This window comes from Haliotis rubra, unplaced genomic scaffold (genome assembly GCF_003918875.1).
Source record: "Haliotis rubra isolate DU_JTF1 unplaced genomic scaffold, ASM391887v1 Scf470, whole genome shotgun sequence".
Classification (NCBI taxonomy): Eukaryota; Metazoa; Mollusca; class Gastropoda; order Lepetellida; family Haliotidae; genus Haliotis; species Haliotis rubra.
Window position 1 is genome coordinate 140,001 of NW_025767158.1, and position 21,032 is coordinate 161,032.

At 39.9% G+C, this 21,032-nt stretch overlaps 1 protein-coding gene across 3 annotated transcripts in view; it reads right to left on the reverse strand.

Moving 5' to 3' along the window:
• Positions 1–11,862, reverse strand: part of LOC124290683 — a 22,288-nt gene extending 10,426 nt beyond the window's left edge. Inside the window, exons 1-3 of one of the 3 annotated variants that reach the window (XM_046727480.1) lie at positions 11,744–11,862; positions 10,034–10,364; positions 5,022–5,336 (exon numbers count right to left, since the gene is read on the reverse strand). The gene's annotated coding sequence lies outside the window, so the exon portion shown is untranslated. Of the gene's footprint in view, positions 1–5,021; positions 5,337–7,808; positions 7,881–10,033; positions 10,365–11,743 lie in introns of those variants that run through there. The other 2 variants (XM_046727482.1, XM_046727481.1) reach the window with 2 other exon arrangements.
• Positions 11,863–21,032: the final 9,170 nt, after the last annotated feature.

The window sequence follows — 21,032 nt, forward strand, 5'->3', positions numbered from 1 at the left end:
ACTTTAAATCAGTAATAGAGTACTTGCCACGATCAAGCTCAAGTTTGATCAAATCAATACTGGAGTAAAGGCATCAATATTAGATATTGTCACCAGCCAACTCTGAACCTAAAATCCATACAGAAGCATAAGTGTCATGAGCAAACTCCGTAATTTATATAGTCCGTTTGGCTCAAAATCGGACCGATGAATTGCAATCTAACTCGAAAACTATCAAACATATAATACTCCATGAAACACTGATCATAATCAAAACATCAGACCAACTCTGTGATATTTTTGCAGAATTGAAGTCCTAAAAATAAAAAAGTTGTTTAACAAACTATCATTAAAATTTTCACACAGTTCACTGTTTGTTACGAGGGAGGGGTGCAAAGGGAGGAACAGCCAGGTGTGCGAGAAAGGATGGAGAAAGCAAGGCACAGGTAAATGATTCAATAACTTTGTCGGCACTTGTGCACGTGCTATCTTCTGTCACGAAAGGTCTTTGCAAGTGGGTTGGGTTGGGTTGTGTGTGTGTGTGTGGGGGCAGGAGGCAAATGTTGGTTATGCGCTTTTGAAAGTATGTATGATGTATTTGTCATGTTGGCCGTTGGCCTATTAAAGTAATAAACACGTACACCTGGCTGTTTCTCTCTTTGCGCACGCGCGCACGCGCGCACACACACACACACACACACACACACACACACACACACACACACACACGTAACAAATAGTGAACTGTGTCAAAATTTTAATGATAGTTTGTTAAACAACTTTTTTATTTTTAGGACATAAATTCTGCACACAAAAAACAGAGTTGGTCTGATGTTTTGATTATGATCTGTGTTTCATTGAGTATTATATGTTTAGTAGTTTTCGAGTTAGATTGCAATTTATCGGTCCGATTTTGAGCCAAACTGACTATTTTTTATAGCAATATTGGAGCAATTATCTGAAGTTTAAATCAGTACTGGAGTAGTTGCCGCAAGCAAACTCAGAACTATAATTAAAATATGTACTTCACGAAAACCACTCCAAGAAGCATAATTGGGACGAAACAGACTTCGAACCAACAACCATAGATTTCTTGGGGGTGCCAAAGGGACGCAACTCCACACAGCGAATTGCTCCTCCAAAGACAGTGCCTCTCGTGCCCCCATAGCCCAGCACCTGGTCTGTCTCACAGTCCCTGAACCACATTCTTTCCCCAACTGCCAAACCCCCACTGAAATGATAAAGCCCTAAATGGAGCAAGTCTAGCTTTCTTCAGGTTCAGAATCTCTGGTCTCCCTCGGGCTCCTTTTCAATTTAATGGGCTTGTTTGTTACTATCAAAATTATATATATTCAGAGACTAAGCGTTAGTCTACCCCCACACCCCACACAACGGTTTTTTTTAAAATCAGTAACATTTCCAAAGGGTTTGTATCGATTTACATGTAGGGTTACGCTTCTATAGCACTGAGAAATTCCGACCACATTGTATTCGGCGGTTTAAGTATTTATCAACTGTATTTCTAAACCCAAGTTAAACCTATAAATCACATTAGGCTTTGCGAAAACAGTGCTGGGGACAAAGAACAGGGACCAATGTGAAGTAGGCGAAGGTTTACTGATAACAAGAGGGAAGTTTGAAAGTTAAAAACGTGTTCTAGCGATAGCAAATATATTGTAAGGATGGAAAAAACTCCTACACTACTTAATAAATGTCTGAAGGTGTGCTGCTGCTTGTAAAATTACAGATATATTTATGTTCACATTAAAAACACTACCTGGTTCACAACCGGGCAACTATGACAGTTTAACCCAGCAAATACTTTTAAAATGATATTTCTCAGAATGGATTCTTTTATGTATGATTTTAGAGGGTGAGCCAATATGCTTTACGCTGCTTTTAGGAATACTGAAGCAATATTAGGTCGGGAGAAACCAGAAATAGTAAGTGAGTTTTTAGCAATATTCCAGCAATATCACAGCAGGGAACACCATAATGGGCTTCACACATTGTGCCCATGTGGGGAATCGAACGTTCGCTCCCCACGCCTAATTAGAGGCGGTGGGGTAGCCTAGTGCTTGAAGCGTCACGCTGAAGACCCGGGTTCGATTCTCCACAATGTATGAAGCCCATTTCTGGTGTCCCCCGACGTGATATTGTTGAAATATTGTTAAAAGCGGCGTAAAACCATACTCAGTCACACCCCACTCACTCACTCACATTGTGATTTGGACCCTTTACGATCTTTCTAAGAATTTCTATTCAGATTCTTACACTGCCGTGAGCGCCAAAAATATCTTTTAGCTACATCAAGATATGGTGACTAAATATTGACAAGTGTGTATTTGTACCAAGCCGACGTAGTAGTGTACCCAATCTTGCATTTCTGGTGTTCCTGATATTGGTGGAATATTGCCAAAAGTTCCTTAAAACTAAACTCACTTACTCACTCACTCACTCACAGATCCTCCCTGACATAAAATGAAGGTAAATCAGTCCGATTGACGCATTTGCAATGACGTAATATTTATGTATGTATGTCAGTTATTTATTGTATTCTCCCCAGGGAAGTGAGAACGGCATTGGAATGCACACTGCTCTGAGGCAATGTTAGCATGGAATTTAAGTGTGCTGACGTAAGTCATGAGTTATTGTTATTATTTACTTCCAGTGACAGATCGGCATGCGGAAGGATGATAGGCTTTCACATCGACTGAAATACGCAATTTACTTAACCCCAATTCGCCAAGTGTAGGTGCGTGCATGCGTGCTCGCGCGTGTGTGTGTTGTCACATCTGGGCAGGGCAAATACGAAAAGAACCCCATCACTATAACTGGTCAGGATTGCAAGTGAATCTCATAGATCACTGACCAAAAGGTTTAGAGAACTTCAGTTTACTTTAATCACTGCGCCAGCATCTTCTATAAAACCTATATTGCACCGAACCACACAGTCTACTGTACCACAGGTCATTGAATCACACAGTCTACTGTACCACAGCTCATTAAACCACACAGTCTACTGAACCACCGGTCATTGAACCACACAGTCTACTGTACCACAGCTCATTAAATCACACAGTCTACTCAACCACAGCTCATTAAACCACACAGTCTACTGAACCACAGGTCATTGAACCACACAGTCTACTGTACCACAGCTCATTAAACCACACAGTCTACTGAACCACAGGTCATTGAACCACACAGTCTACTGTACCACAGGTCATTGAACAACACAGTCTACTTAACCACATTCTAGTGAGACATGTAAACCAAACAGTTTACTGAAGCCTAATCTACCAAACCACAATCCACTAAACCCTAGTCTTCTAAACTTTTGCCTACTAAACCAGAGTCTTCTCAACCACAGTTTGCTGAACCATAATCTTTTGAACCATACTCTACTAAACCATAGTCTACACAACCAGAGTCTTAACAACCATCGTCTACTGAACCATACTAAACCTACTAAACCATAGTCTACACAACCAGAGTCTTAACAACCATCGTCTACTGAACCATACTCTACTAAACCATAGTCTTCTACTACAACCATAGTCTACACAACCAGAGTCTTAACAACCATCGTCTACTGAACCATAGTCTACACAACCAGAGTCTTAACAACCATCGTCTACTGAACCATACTCTACTAAACCATAGTCTACACAACCAGAGTCTTAACAACCATCGTCTACTGAACCATACTCTACTAAACCATAGTCTACACAACCAGAGTCTTAACAACCATCGTCTACTGAACCATAGTACTACCATAGTCTACAACCAGAGTCATAGTCTAACAGACCATCGTCTACTGAACCATACTCTACTAAACCATAGTCTACACAACCAGAGTCTTAACAACCATCGTCTACTGAACCATACTCTACTAAACCATAGTCTACACAACCAGAGTCTTAACAACCATCGTCTACTGAACCATACTCTACTAAACCATAGTCTACACAACCAGAGTCTTAACAACCATCGTCTACTGAACCATACTCTACTAAACCATAGTCTACACAACCAGAGTCTTAACAACCATAGTCTACTGAACCAAAGTACATGTATACTGAAGAATCGTCTTCTCACCCATATCACTGAATCACAGTCTACTCATCCAAGCAGTTTATTAAACCACTGAATCTACTGAAACACAATACATGTATACTGAACCTGAACCACAGTGTACTGAACCATAGTCCGTTCCAGCAAAGTTTACTGAACCACAGCATGATGAACCCTCGATTTCGGATCACAATCTACTGCCGCCTAATCTGTAGAACGCCACGGTCGTCTAGTGACTTGCAGTGTAGCCCGCTGAATCAGAGTCTACTGCATCACACGTCTATTGAAGCCTACAGTACCGAGCACACGGTACCAGCCCACTGCCTACTCGTCTGGACATTGCGGGCAGTGCTCAATGGACAATGAGTTGTCCTCCTTGGTGCCACAAATGTATACTTCAAAGATCATATACATTGTATACTAAAGTACTTCCATAGGAGTTGGATCATTGTGCTTAATTAACTGCCGGGCACAACAACATATACACCAATGGATAAAAATGGAATAAACAAGGAAAGGTTGTTCTATGTTGTGGATTACGGATACTATAGTAGTCTCTTGGCCTTATGTCTGTAGAAATTCGGAACTGTTTGGTTAAATCCAATGAACGATTTCATACTTTCTAATGCTCAATTGTCATTGTGGCATTCACCGTAACGTCTTCTTTCAGGTGAACAATTGACTAGCCTTTGCATGTGTTTGTGACTGGTATCACCTGTGGGGCAGGGTATTCTTTGTATTAACATTTTCCTTTCATTGATCAGTAGTAAAATATCGGCAGTTTAACCATCAGCATTTAAAGAATTAACAGGTACGATTTCTGTGCTATTTGGGCATGGTTAGAACAATGTTCTCTGTTCAGGGCAAAGTGGGGTACCTTACTAGCAATAGTGTTACCCTAGATCTTGTTTGAAACAGAACTGAAAGCTTCGTTAAATCTCTCACTCACTCACTCTATTACCTACCTTCTGGCACACACACCGGGTTTTCCATGTTGACGTAATTAGGTATGACGCCCTTGCATGAGACATTCTTCGAATACACTATCGGCAGTTGGTCCCGCCATCTGAAGGAACAGCTTTCCTGCCAGAAACATTTACTTTTCTGCTTTTTAAGTTCATAGGTCAACCCGCTGCAGTCGCCATCTTGATATGCACAAGTGTTGCTCTCGCCTTTGCCAACAAAGATGACCGGTTGGTATACAACGTGACCTTGTGGACACCTGAAGGTCACCCTGTCTTCTACTTTCCCGATACATTTAGACATGAGACCATGAGTGTCTGGAATGGAATGTATTGAATTAATTAAATCATGAATTTGTACACCGCGTTTACTGCTATTCATCTCCGGTAAATATGGGATTACTAAACGAGTGGTTACCTGTTGTTTCCACTGGCTAGACCTCATATTACATTACCAGTAGAAGTAGTAGTAGTAGTAGTAGTAGTAGTAGTGGTAGTAGTAGTAGGAGGAGTAGTAGTAGTAGTAGTAGTAGTAGTAGTAGTAGTAGTAGTAGTAGTAGTAGTAGTAGTAGTAGTAGTAGTAGTAGGAGGAGGAGTAGTAGTAGTAGTAGTAGTAGTAGTGGAAATTTTACTCTTATTTTTGAAGATACGTCCATATGGTTCGGGTCAATTTGTCAATAATGCCTTCAAATGTCATCGGAAGGTAACAGAGAAAACGATATGTGAAATATCCATGTAACATGTGGTGCTAAGATGTTTTGGCAAGAAGTAGGCATCCCCAAAATCCCCAATCGTGCTCTCCAGCCTGATGATCTGTTTGTTTATGAATATGATTAGGAACCTTCGCACAGATGTGTGCAAAACTAAAATAATAATGAATCTAGCTTCCGGTATATGGAGGATCTTTTAATATATCCATTTACCTTTACAAATTTTAGGCATCAGCGAAATAAAAAGATTCATAACTCAATTTTTATGATGCATAATGGACACTTTGTGAGTGAGTATGGTTTTAGCAATATTCAAGCAACATCACGGCGGGGGACACTAGAAATGGGCTTCACATATTGTACCCATGTGGGGAATCGAACCGGGTCTTCGGCGTGAAGAGCGAACGCTTTAACCACTAGGATACCCCTCTGCCCCGAGACACTTTGTGTAATTATGGGGAAATCCCCGCATTGGGGAAATCCCCACATCACGTAATGACGACGCAGCCTGTATAACTTGTATAACAAGCTTTGAAAAGTATTTTAATCACATCAGGTACATCCACCCATCCATCAATCCATACATACATACATACATACATACATACATACATACATACATACATACATACATACATACATACATACATACATACATACATACATACATACATACATACATACATACATACATACATACATACATACATACATACATACATACGTACGTACGTACATACGTATGTACGTACATACAGATATAGATATGTATACAGACGTAGGATACAACGTCACTCATATATGTAACGAAAGATGGTAAAAAGCATATGCAAAAAGGTACTTATACATGTACAAAAGTGATAGAGTATCCACAGAAAATATGTTTTCTTTTTTTAAGTATTAAAATGCAGGTTACGGCCAAAACCTGTTAAAACACGAGGAACATGACTTTTTGTAGTTTGACAATGTTAAAAGGTTAGACTCTTCGGCCGTAACAGTTGTGAAAAGAGCTATTCTAAAATCATCACATATGGGACTCTGTTGTAAAACATGCTCTTCGTTTTTCAATAAATTCATTACGGTTAAAACAGGTATATGGAGGATCTTTTAATATATAGATTGTCCCGATCTGTTCACATATTTCTTTTATATTTTTTTTAAACTTAAAGGTGTACCTCTGTACCTCTCGGCATCTAGTACAGCGAGTGGTCTGGGTTTTATACATTATTCCAGCTATGTTAGGGTGTGTCAGCAGGATGTGGAAGTTAAACGCAGTGAGTGAGTTTAGTTTTACGCCGCGTTTAGCAATATTCCAGCAATATCACGGCGGGGGACACCAGAAATGGGCTTCACATATTTTACCCACGTGGGGAATCGAACCCGGGTCTTCGGCGTGAAGAGCGAACGCTTCAACCACGAGGATACCCCTCCGCCCCGAGACACTTTGTGTAATCATGGATAGGTTTTTGTTCCTTTGAAATGAATGATATTTCTGCCTGGAATAAATCAATACACGAAATACCTACACTGATACATACACAACACAGAGAGAAGGGGGGGGGGGGGGGTGGTCGTAATACAGGGTTTTGTTTGCGTGGGTCGAATTTTGTGATCTAAACGAGGGGAGTCGATCTGAATCGATCGATCGTTCAGCCAATCTGGAGAGAGAAACACACAGCCAGACAGAGTGAAACAGAGAGGTAGGGAGTATGTGAGACAGTGTGTGTTTGGGACACTGTATGACACGGTAGGTGTGTCCGTCACGGTACACTCAGCCCTTATGGAAATCCCCACATCACGTTATGACGACGCAACCGTTTTCCTTTGGAGCACATGTTTTTGAGTAGTCTTTCATTTTTATAACAAGCTTTGAAAAGTATTTTAATCATATCAGGTACATACAGACAGACAGACAGACAGACAGACAAAAGTGCCTCATGTACAAAGTATCAACATGTCTTTACATAGGCATGATGTGTTGTCACATCAACACATCCCTACAGGTATACGGCACATGCATGCGAATACACACACACACGTATACATACATCCAAAATATTCCCATAACTAGCATACTCACAGTATACGGGTAGCACAGACAGCATGACGATACACGACCACATGACTGTGAGGTATATAATCTCAAAACTCAGTGTGTGTCAAGATATAGTCAAACACTTCCGCATTGGGGAAATCCCCACATTACGTTATGACGACGCAATCTTTTTACTTTGGAAAACATGTTATTGAGTAGTCTTATAGTTGTATAACAAGCTTTGAAAAGTATTTTAATCATATGATGTACATCCACCCACCCATCCATCCATCCATCCATCCATCCATCCATACATCCACATACATACATACATACATACATACATACATACATACATACATACATACATACATACATACATACATACATACATACATACATACATACATACATACATACGTATGTTCGTACAGACACTTAGACAGATAAAGATATAGATAGATATATACAGATATTTATACAGACGTAGGATACAACGTCACTCATATAAGTAACGAAAGACGGTAAAAAGCATATGCAAAAAGGTACTTATACATGTACAAAAGTGATTGTTTATCCACAGAAAATATGTTTTCTTTTTTTAAGTATTAAAATGCAGGTTACTGCCAAAACCTGTTAAAACACGAGAAACATGACTTTTTGTAGTTTGACAATATTAAAAAGTTAGACTCTTCGGCCGTACCAGTTGTGAAAAGACCTATTCTAAAATCATCACATATGGGACTCTGTTGTAAAACATGCTCTTCGTTTTTCAATAAATTCATAAGGGTAAAAACAAAATCTATCCTCAAAATTTAAATTTAATTCAATTTTAAGCAGCCCGTTTCTGTTCCCAAAGGTGCAATACCGCATCTATAGTTTGCAAAAGCGAAACGGTAACTCCGGGGCATAAACGTGTTGACATATTTTGTCAGAACAATACAACTATTTAAAAGATCTGTAGCTACGGAGCTTAGTTCTACTAGTAACATCATTATCTTTCCATAAACGTTCTTGCCATAGTAAAGGGGCGGTGGGGTCGCCTAGTGGTTAAAGCGTTGGCTCGTCGCGCCGAAGTCCCGGGTTCGATTCCCACAGGGGCACAATGTGTGAAGCCCATTTCTGGTGTCCTCCGCCGTGATAGTGCTGGAATATTGCTAAAAGCGGCGTAAAACCATACTCAGTCAGTCAGTCTTTAGAGGAGAAGTTGACGTCCATAATATTTTGTCTTTTCTTGAATATCAACTTTTTTTCTTTTCTATTTTGTTTTTGTTTTTTGGGAATACCAACTTCTATATGCCTCTCAAGAAACCGTATCATAACATACATGTACATGTACCCAAAGCCTCCAAGCAGTCTTTCCTTTTCACTGCTCATTGGGGAATTTGTACAGATAAGTTTAGTATTTAAACGAGGAATGATATTTAAAATAATTTAGGATCTAATCCACTGACACACCTACTGAATGCAATATTCCGACATCTAAACATGTTTAGAATCCAAGAGGTTGGAGTTAAAACATGCTTAAGGCAAAATGCATTACGTATAATATCCTGATAACATGAACTGAACATGAAGGAAGTTCTATGGATAGTCAACTTCTTTATTACAATGAGTGCGACGTTTCGGTGTAGGTACTAACACCGATATCAAGCAAGCCTCACTTATACTACCTATAACAAGCTTGATACAATATACATACAAAGGTAAAATTACCACCAATGATTTTAAATTCAGATCCTATACATGGCTAGACCTAAATTCTTCTTAATTCTGTACAAGGAACATGTTTAGTTTTGTGTTTAGAATATATACACGGTTTTTTACAGGAACTATCCCTATCGTTTTATATGTTATAGGGGCGCAAAGCTCAGTGTGGGGCCGTGGGGTAGCCTAGCCTTAGTGGTTAAAGCGTTCGCTCGTCACGCCTAAGAGCCGGGTTCGATTCCCCACATGGGTACAATGTGTGAAGCCCATTTCTGGTGTCCCCCGCCGTGATATTGCTGGAATATTGCTAAAAGCTAAAAGCGGCGTAAAACTAAGCTCACTCATTTCCCAAAGATCGGTGAAAATGTGTCAGTGTAGTTCGAAACATTGGTTGTCACGAAGCACGCACTCTCTATGTAATGTGGGCGGATTGTGGTTCGTGGATAGGATGTTTACGTAGTGGATGATGTGACAGGAAAATATCGAGTTGGGCGTAATCATCAGTGTTCTGTAATGTCACTGGTTATTGATGAGGAAATGACGGGTGCAATATATCCACTTACCCACACATTGGTAGGTCGAACCCGGACGTTGAACGTGACGAGGTATCATCCTACCCACCAGGCAACACCATTGCCAGTATCACGTGCAGGTGTTGAATAAAGAACATATTCCACGAATTATCGATCAGGATACAAGTTTGGCACAATGTCCGATCATGCACGTGGTCGTTGAACTAAATGTTGTACAATTTAGGGATCCTGATATCCAAAGTTCACGCGATTGTTGCACGTGACTTATGAATGACGTTCCCTGTTCAATGTCTTTCAAGCAACAGATGACTATGCTGAATTCCAACTGTGCTTCCTGGGTATTGGGATTCAAAATCCGTGTCTGAAATCGTAAATGGACAGTTTTGTTTGTATATAGCCACGGAGACATAAGACACGCGGTGCATTCCAATACGTTTCTACTCTTGAAGACATATTTGAGGTATAACATAACAGATTTGGAATAGTGATAGTTTGTTATTGCTATAAATAAATTGGTGTACTGAAGGTACAACATACACAATGTTATTTTCGCTACAATTACACTTGTCATATCTCAGTTTGAATTAAGATGACTTTACAGAGGTATCAACCCATTAAACAAACCTCGAAATCCAATAGCAGGCCGTTATGTTGACTGAAATTCTTCATGGAATACAATGAAAACCTCATCAGTCTCCAATTATTTGCTACAAGTATATATTTAGGGATGGAGGTTTGGGCATGGGTAGGAGCTTATTAGTATTACCCGACTAATATAAAACGAATATAACCAAATGGAAGAACATACTAACCATGCCATAAACATGTTTATCTCTAATTTGACACTGATACCTAGAGTGAGTGAGTGAGTGAGTGAGTGAGGTTGCTTTTACGCCGCTTTTAGCAATATTCCAGCAATATCACGGCGGGGGACACCAGAAATGGGCTTCACATATTGTGCCCATGTGGGGAATCGAACCCGGGTCCTCAGCGTGACGAGCGAACGCCTTAACCACTAGGCTACCCCACCGCCCCTGATACCTAGAAGGCCTGTTTATCTTTTAGAAGACGCATACATGTAGCACACCGTACACATCGGTATTTGGGTTATCTGCTATGTTGTTTTCTAAGTGTTTTGTTTGTGTGTTTTTAATCTGATCAACGTGTAATCACAATTTTGATATCAAGATACTTACACATCAAATGCGAACATACTATCATAAGGATTCTTAAATACGTATTAAATTATACTGACGATTTATCTACGTTGTATTTTCAAGGAACACTTGCTGTTGTCCTCTTCAAACCCGGAGCACGGGGCAGCTATAACATGACCATATAGAAGAAGCTGAGTGAAAACAGCTTGTAATAATGATGATGCGATTTGTGTGCATATCTAAAGGTGAAGGACTTGCTTGATCACAGTATTAGTACCTACACCGAAACGTCGCACTCATTGCAATAAGGAAGTTGACTATCCATAGAAATTGGTTGTCCTTCATCTTTACAACTTCTAAAGTGTCTCTCAGAGGTGCTAATGTGATCTGCACATACGTGATATCAGTTGAATAAGAATACACCCTGATCGTGATAAAACACACTATGCATTGTAACGTTCAACAAATCAACAGATACATCACACAGTAGTGTAATGTACGATGTGCTTACAATTTCATTTTGAATAACCTGTCAATCCAGATGTCATTAACTCATTCACAATGAAAAGGTAAACGTGTTTACATCAGTTTCTCCTCTTCTTTTCAAACTTGGGATAATGTCTGTGAGTACTTCCTCCGGAGGTAAATAAATGCACCAGTCACTTCCATGAAGCTGCATCCGCTCTCCTGACAAACCGGAAGTGACGTACTGTAAGATTATTATCCGGAAGTGACAGAGATAGGCGGAAGCGTTCAGCTCAAAGGTGATATCAGTCAGTATGACGCGTTTCTGCTTGTGTATCGTCACATTAAGCTGCATGAAACAGACATAATTGACTAGATCCATGTTCAGAAGCAACAAAAAACGTTTTCCATTACGTTTATGTAGCTTTTTGGCCATTATTGGTCTGACAGTTCCGTTGTCGTCTACCTGTATGATTTCCTTGGATATCACAGATAGGTCGACTCACTGACATGATGATTGACCTTCCCCTTCATTCCAGATGTTGCTAGATATACACAAAGAAGTGTTTCCCAAAGGATTTAAAAGGACAGAGCGACCGAATTTTAAAAGGGGCACCCCTATTCCATTAAAGGCATGCTGTGACATATTTCCAAGTATTCTGTTAAGTTAATCATGCATAATGATTGTTAAAGACTCAAAGAACACAATCATTTCACTTCAACATAAAGTTGGAACTAAACACCACCAAGTCTTTATATCAATTATTGTAGTAAATGGCAGAGCGCCAAGAAAAAAAGGCAGGACACTGTGCCCTGCTAAAAATGCCTTGGGGAACACTACAAAGATAACGGACCCTGCTGAACCTACTGCCTGTCACACCTCTCAACAACCTCCTTTAAAACGAATGCCCGGTCATATAAAGACTTATAATTTTATTCACAGCAGTAATTTAAATTTGGAAATGTTTTCATTTTCTTCAAACCAACGAAAACAGAAAACGTCTGAAGATAGATCTGAACAAACGTATCATAACATGCATAAAACAAAATATTTTGAATGTCAACTTCTTCTTTAGAACCCCAAATCCCCCAAGCACACTTTCCCACCCCCTTCACCTGCTACTCGTTCCTACAATAGAGGGCTGTTAAACTGTGACATGTTTTCACTGTAGACTGGAGGGTCTATGTTCCATTGGTCTAGACGCAGAGTATTTACTGACGGGTCAACGATAACATTTCTATGTCTGATTCAGGTGTAGACTACGTATAGGTCTCTTTAACCAATATACATCTAACACGTTTATTGGTTTGAATTACACGCTGTAGAAAACGATCAACCAATAAAAATACATCCTGGTACATTACTGATGGCTGTGTAACATACCAGGAAGTGTAATAGTGCAGTCACATCGAACACGTGCAACGTATATACATAGATCACATCATACATATCAACAGCTGCTTATCGCGTACATTTTCTTACACGGTCCAATGGCAGCTGCTCCGTGGAGAACCCCGGGTTGAAGCAGAGCAGGAACCATGCTGTGAGAAGCGACAAAACAGTCGGGATAGTTAGGCCTGAGTTGAGTGTCTTAATTATTAAGTGAGTGCGTGAATTTAGTTTTATGCCGCACTCAGCAATATTCCAGCTATATGGCGGCGGTCGGTAAATAATCGAGTCTGGACCAGACAGTCCAGTGATCAACAGCATGAGCATCGATCTGCGCAACTGGGAACCGATGACATGTGTCAACTAGCCCAGCGAACCTGACCACCCGATCCCGTTAGTCGCCTCTTACGACAAGTAAGGGTGACTGAAGGTTCATTCTAACCCGGACCTTCACGGGTCTTAATTACTAACCTGCGGTTAAATCTGATACTCACAATACCAAAACCTAGTGTATATCTCCTTCGGACTCGATCATTTACCGTTATCCATCAACCAAGTCAGTGAGCCCGACCACCCGATCCTGTTAGTTAGAGGATTGCTGAAAACCAATTCTTACCCACATCATCACAGGTTTAGTCCATAGTCGTGCATAATGCTAAGCGAGACTCTACGCACAATCAAACTACCAGATCCCGAAGGTAGTGTTTACCTCTCTAAGCCGATCTGTGATAACGTTCAGGGCAATACTTTGTACAATCCCTTACCCAAGATCTTGGTGTAACGTCTTCTTATATCTCTCTGGCATTTGTGCATCATTGTATGATAAATAGACTTGAATAACATTTACGCAATGACGATCACACCAGCTATCAACAGCTGTCACAGCACATCAACTACAAACCTGCTGGGTATCGTGGTACATCCCACTGAAGGTACTAGCCATACAAAGACGCTGCCCATCAATCAGACTAGACATATATTTCACGACGTGAATCACCATCTCTATATTTAGAGATAAGTGGCTTGGTTCTGGAAAACCCACCCTTCACTCGTGGATAATTCCAGATGCATCCGACCGAAAGTTTTTCAATGTTGATACACGGGTTTTTTCAACAACATTTGAACATTGGCCTACCTATTGTTAAACAGTTGCCCTGTGCGTTTGCCGTTTTTAAACGACAATGTTCGCAGTGAGACAATATTACACATAATTAAATAAAGCAAGATATCACATTTACACATTTTCAAATCTGCCATGATGCCACAATCACATCTGTGCCGAAAAGCCTAGGGACCACAAAACATCACATCTACACATGTTCCAACAAGCGAAGGTATATGCACACGTTGAAGTACGCCATGTGTATCATGAACCTTTGTTCCAATAAGCAAAGACAAAAGAGACCACATGGGCACATGGTTCAATAACCATTGCCACCACATTTACACATGCCCCAAGCATTGATACCACATTTACACATGCCCCAAGCAGTGATACCACATTTACACATGCCCTAAGCATTGATACCACATTTACACATGCCCCAAGCATTGATACCACATTTACACATGCCCCAAGCATTGATACCACATTTACACATGCCCCAAGCATTGATACCACATTTACACATGCCCCAAGCATTGATACCACATTTACACATGCCCCAAGCATTGAGCATTTATCACATTTACACATATGCCCCACATTTACACATGCCCCAAGCATTGATACCACATTTACACATGCCCCAAGCATTGATACCACATTTACACATGCCCCAAGCATTGATACCACATTTACACATGCCCCAAGCATTGATACCACATTTACACATGCCCCAAGCATTGATACCACATTTACACATGCCCCAGCATTTACACATGCCCCAAGCATTGATACCACATTTACACATGCCCCAAGCATTTACCACATTTACACACCCCAAGCATTGATACCACATTTACACATGCCCCAAGCATTGATACCACATTTACACATGCCCTAAGCATTGATACCACATTTACATGCCCTAAGCATTGATACCACATTTACACATGCCCCAAGCATTGATACCACATTTACACATGCCCCAAGCATTGATACCACATTTACACATGCCCCAAGCATTGATACCACATTTACACATGCCCCAAGCATTGATACCACATTTACACATGCCCCAAGCATTGCCACATTTACACATGCCCCAAGCATTGATACCCATTTACACACATTTACACATGCCCTAAGCATTGATACCACATTTACACATGCCTCAAGCACATTTACACATGCCCCAAGCATTGATACCACATTTACACATGATAACCACATTTACACCCTTTAAGCATTGATACCACATTTACACATGCCCTAAGCATTGATACCACATTTACACATTTACACACATGCCCTAAGCATTGATACCACATTTACACATGCCCTAAGCATTGATACCACATTTACACATGCCCCAAGCATTGATACCACATTTACACATGCCCTAAGCATTGATACCACATTTACACCCCAAGCATTGATACCACATTTACACACACATGCCCTAAGCATTGATACCACATTTACACATGCCCCAAGCATTGATACCACATTTACACATGCCCCAAGCATTGATACCACATTTACACATGCCCCACATTGATACCACATTTACACATGCCCCAAGCATTGATACCACCAACATTTACACATACACACCCCAAGCATTGATACCACATTTACACATGCCCCAAGCATTGATACCACATTTACACATGCCCCAAGCATTGATACCACATTTACACATGCCCCAAGCATTGATACCACATTTACACATGCCCCAAGCATTGATACCACATTTACACATGCCCCAAGCATTGATACCACATTTACACATGCCCCAAGCATTGATACCACATTTACACATGCCCTAAGCATTGATACCACATTTACACATGCCCCAAGCATTGATACCACATTTACACATGCCCCAAGCATTGATACCACATTTACACATGCCCCAAGCATTGATACCACATTTACACATGCCCTAAGCATTGATACCACATTTACACATGTCCCAAGCATTGCCACCACATTTACACAAGTCCCAATACGTATTGTTATCATTCTTACACAAGTCCCATTAAGTATTGATACTACATTTATACAAGTCACAGTAAGTATTCCTGTCATAGTTATACAAGTCCCATAGGGTACTGAAAACACATTTAAACATGTCCCAATAAGTATTGCTGTCATATTTATATAAGTCCCAATAGGTATTGCTATCATATTTACACAAGTCCCAGTACGTATTGATACTACATTTACACAAGTCCCATTAAGCATTGCTATCATATTTACACAAGTCCCAGTAAGTATTGATACTACATTTACACAAGTCCCATTAAGCATTGCTATCATATTTACACAAGTCCCAGTAAGTATTGATACTACATTTACACAAGTCCCATTAAGCATTGCTATCATATTTACACAAGTCCCAGTAAGTATTGATACTACATTTACACAAGTCCCATCAAGCATTGCTATCATATTTGCACAAGTCCCAGTAAGTATTGATACTACATTTACACAAGTCCCATTAAGCATTGCTATCATATTTACACAAGTCCCAGTAAGTATTGATACTACATTTACACAAGTCCCATCAAGCATTGCTATCATATTTACACAAGTCCCAGTAAGTATTGATACTACATTTACACAAGTCCCATTAAGCATTGCTATCATATTTGCACAAGTCCCAGTAAGTATTGATACTACATTTACACAAGTCCCATCAAGCATTGCTATCATATTTGCACAAGTCCCAGTAAGTATTGATACTACATTTACACAAGTCCCAATAAGCATTGCTATCATATTTATACAAGTCCCAGTAAGTATTGATACTACATTTACACAAGTCCCAATAAGTATTGCTATCATATTTACACATGATCCAGTAAGTATTGATACTACATATACACAAGTCCCAATAAGTATTGCTATCATATTTACACATGTTCCAATAAGCTATTAATAAGCTATTAAACCCTTTGCTCTTAGGAGTATCGTGACCTTCCTTGAAGTTTCAGGGGATTCAGAATAAGGCTGTTGGGATTGCCTCCATGGCATTTCAACTTTACACCAGAATTGGTGACCCTTCGCAGGATGTCAGCTGAGTCTGCAACAAAGTTACATGTACCGTGACTCACACATAGGTGTCGCCACGTACTTCAACATACTCGACAACTGCAAGCCGCAGTATTCAAATGGGTGTGTACAACCACCCCTTCACAATTTCACGGTGAGCTTCTGTTGGAAACATAAAGAGTGCAGAGATAACATAAAGATTGTATGATTATATACATGTTGTATTGATAACATACTCAATGTTTGATTATATTCAGATAACACTGATAACATACACAATGCATAGATAACATACATACTTTATGATTATATACAGACGGCGCTGGTAACATACCGAATGCATTGACAACATGTACAGTGCATTGGTAAAACACAGAATGAATATAATTTTAACTAGCTAGGTGTACAAGAAGCGTTTGAAGGGCATCCGGAAAATAATTATACGACCAGATATTCGGGTGACTGGTGCCATAACCAGCGGTCCTTGCCACATAGCGGACATTGACAAACAAAACAGACTGCTTGTTTTGAGAGTGAGTGAGTGAGTGAGTGAGTGAGTGAGGTTAGTTTTACGCAATATTCCAGCAATATCCCGGCGGGGGACACCAGAAAAGGACTTTCCACCCCATGTACCCATGTGGGGAATAGAACCCGTGTCTTCTGCGTGACTAGCGAACGCTTTAACAACTAGGCTACCCCAGTGCTCCGCTTGTTTTGAGAACATACAGAGTGCATTGATAACATACAGATGCACAAATTTCGATAGTAACAAATAAAACCAATCAAATTGATATAAAGGCGTATGGCAAGCCGTTTTTAAGAAATTAAAGATATTTTCAATTCAATTCATGATATCTTGAAATAATTTAATATATATTCCCACAAACGCCTTACAGATATCTTTAACTCATTTAGAGATATCTTTATTTCAATTAGAGATATCTTCAATTATGGCCGTTATTGATATTTAAAATCAAATTGAAGATATCAGTAATAATTTTGAAGATATATTAACTTAATCAGTGATTGATATCTATAATACAACTAACAGGAAAGAACGGCAAAATATATCTCTATTCAATATATCACCAATTCAAGTCAAGATATCTTAAATTCAATTCAATATATGTTTATTTTCATCTATTTTCATATATATATATAACCATATAATATCTTTCCAACATGTTTACTTTATAAGTGATTACAGTTAAACGGATTATGTTATGACGTCTTTAATATCAGTATTGACGTCACATTGGCTTTAAATTGAGTACTATATATGTGTATTAAGAATTGAATGTGAAAATGGCTTGCCATATAAGAGCCCTGGTGAGATGGAAGATTCTGTACCTGAGGAAATCTTGATTTACTTCATTTAGGGCTATAGTAGGGAAAATAATGTGGTTCAGGGACTGTGAGACAGACATACAGAGTGCATTGATAACATACGGGATGCGTGGATAACAAAGACTGCTTTGGTGTCATACAGAGTACACTGAAAAGAACCAGACTACTCTTGTGGCATACATAGTCCATTAATAACATACAAAATGCATCCGATAACATACAGGCTGGCCCGGCGCAAGACAGATTTTGAAAGTGCATTGATAATGTATGAAGTCCATCCGATAGCATAGTTTACCTAGTGCATTGAAAAAATGCGGACTGCTTTGACACATAGGCATTAATAACATAGGGCGCACGTCAGATAACAAGTGGACTGCTTTGACAGCATGCATAGCACATTAATAACACCGAGCGTGTGTCACATAACACGTGGACTGCTTTGGTGTCATGCATAGCGCATTGATAACATAGGGCGTATGTCACACAGCATGTGCACTGCTTTGACAGCATGCATAGCGCATTGAAACATAGGGCGTGCGTCACATAACACGTTGACTGCTTTGGTGTCATGTATAGCACATTGGTAACATAGAGCGTATGTCACATAGCATGTGCACTGCTTTGACAGCATGCATAGCGCATTGATTTCATGCATGATACAAGTAACACCTTAACAGACAACAATGATGGACAATTTCAATAGATGATAAACGACAGTGTATGTTTACATACGTTCTGATCTTGTAGTGGACCAACTGTATTCCTCTTGTTACACAAATCTGTAATATTGAAATAAAATGAGTATATACCCCAAAAACAAATCTATAACTTGTAAAGGAAGGGTACTATAGAGTGAAGGGGTACTTTATATGATTTTAGTCTGGATTACAGTCACTGAACAATGTTATTTTACCTTCCGTCCAACCCTTTTCTCTAATGCAAAGGCCCAATTGAAGTAAGTCTAGATTAATTAACAAGTTTATCTCAAATCTTACTGTAGCTGCTTTTGACTGTGGTAAGTTGTTTCTTTCAAAAGTTTTTTTTTCAGAGACTAAGCGTTCGTTTACATATATATACAAAAGATTGTGCATAACAATTTCAATTTTTAGAAATTCTGAAAGTATGGATTTTTTTCTATTCTCTTTCTTTATATCTTGAAATGGTATCTCTATATGTTTTGAGTGGAAATAGTGAGTTATGTCATTCCACACGAGAGGTGAATATTATGACAAATTTAACATCGGGAGACCCAGGCCGAAAGAATGTTATTTACAAAGCTAAACACGCTAACTGTGCACCCGGGTCATGGTTATGTATTCATGTAAGGTTACCAAATACATCCCGGCTACGACAATGCCACAAGGAAATTGATGGTATTCGTTATATGTGATCATCAAAAACCATTCCGAGGAATCACAGATAGGAGTACTCACATTCGCCACATCAGGAACTAGAAACGGGTACATTGGGTTTTCCTTATTGCGTAGAAGGTTATTATATTGCGCTGTGAAAATGCTGCATACCCGTCCAGTTGCCCATTTAGCTGCATATTACGCAGTTCGTTTACCCAGGCATACAATTTCACGGGAATTAAGAAACGAACTGGTGTGTGAAAGTGGGTTACGTGAGAACCACCCGCCATCAACTTCTCCGCATTTCTGTGTTGGCGATGAATCACGAGGACAGGTGCGCGTTCCACAATAGCGCACATGAGCAATACAAAAGTGCACATGAGCGATGCAATAGCGCACATGAGCAATACATTAGCGCACATGAGCAATATAATCGGTTACATTAGCTAGCTTGTTTTTGGGAGGTTTCTGCTTGTTTAACGCCCCACTCAGCAATATCAGAGAGAGAGAGAGAGAGAGTGTGTGTGTGTGTGTGTGTGTGTGTGTGTGTGTGTGTGTGTTTGAGTAGGTGAGTGTGACTGTGTGTTCGTGTGTCAGGTCTGTCCCTAAAACCGACTTACAAATTGCTTCCCCTCTCTCTCTCTCTCTCTCTCTCTCTCTCTCTCTCTCTCTCTCTCTCTCTCTCTCTCTCTCTCTCTCTCTCTCTCTCTCTCTCTCTCTCTCTCTCTCTCTCTCTCTCTCTCTCTCTCTCTCTCTCTCTCTCTCCATATTTCTATACCTCCTTTTACTAACAAAACGTCGTACAGAACGCACCACGCAGGAAGCACGCCGCTAGACCACTGACACACATTACTTTTTGTGGTAGCACACCGGGAACATCCGGTATGTACTTCCTCCTCTATTTCCCTATGCATATATGTCGGCGGCACCCTTTGTCACGGGGGTATGAGCCAGGCAATACATGTGCGCAGTTAGGAGCTGAACACGAAGACATGTCGCAATATCTGAAAGGAAACATGTAAGCTGGGCTTCCCCACAGGTGAAGGCTTTGAATAACTAGATATATGGATGGCAATACCACACATTGCTACGTCTAATGTTAACACAGGGTGTCAGTAAGTACACCTGTGTAGGGACTAGTATGTCATACAGACCC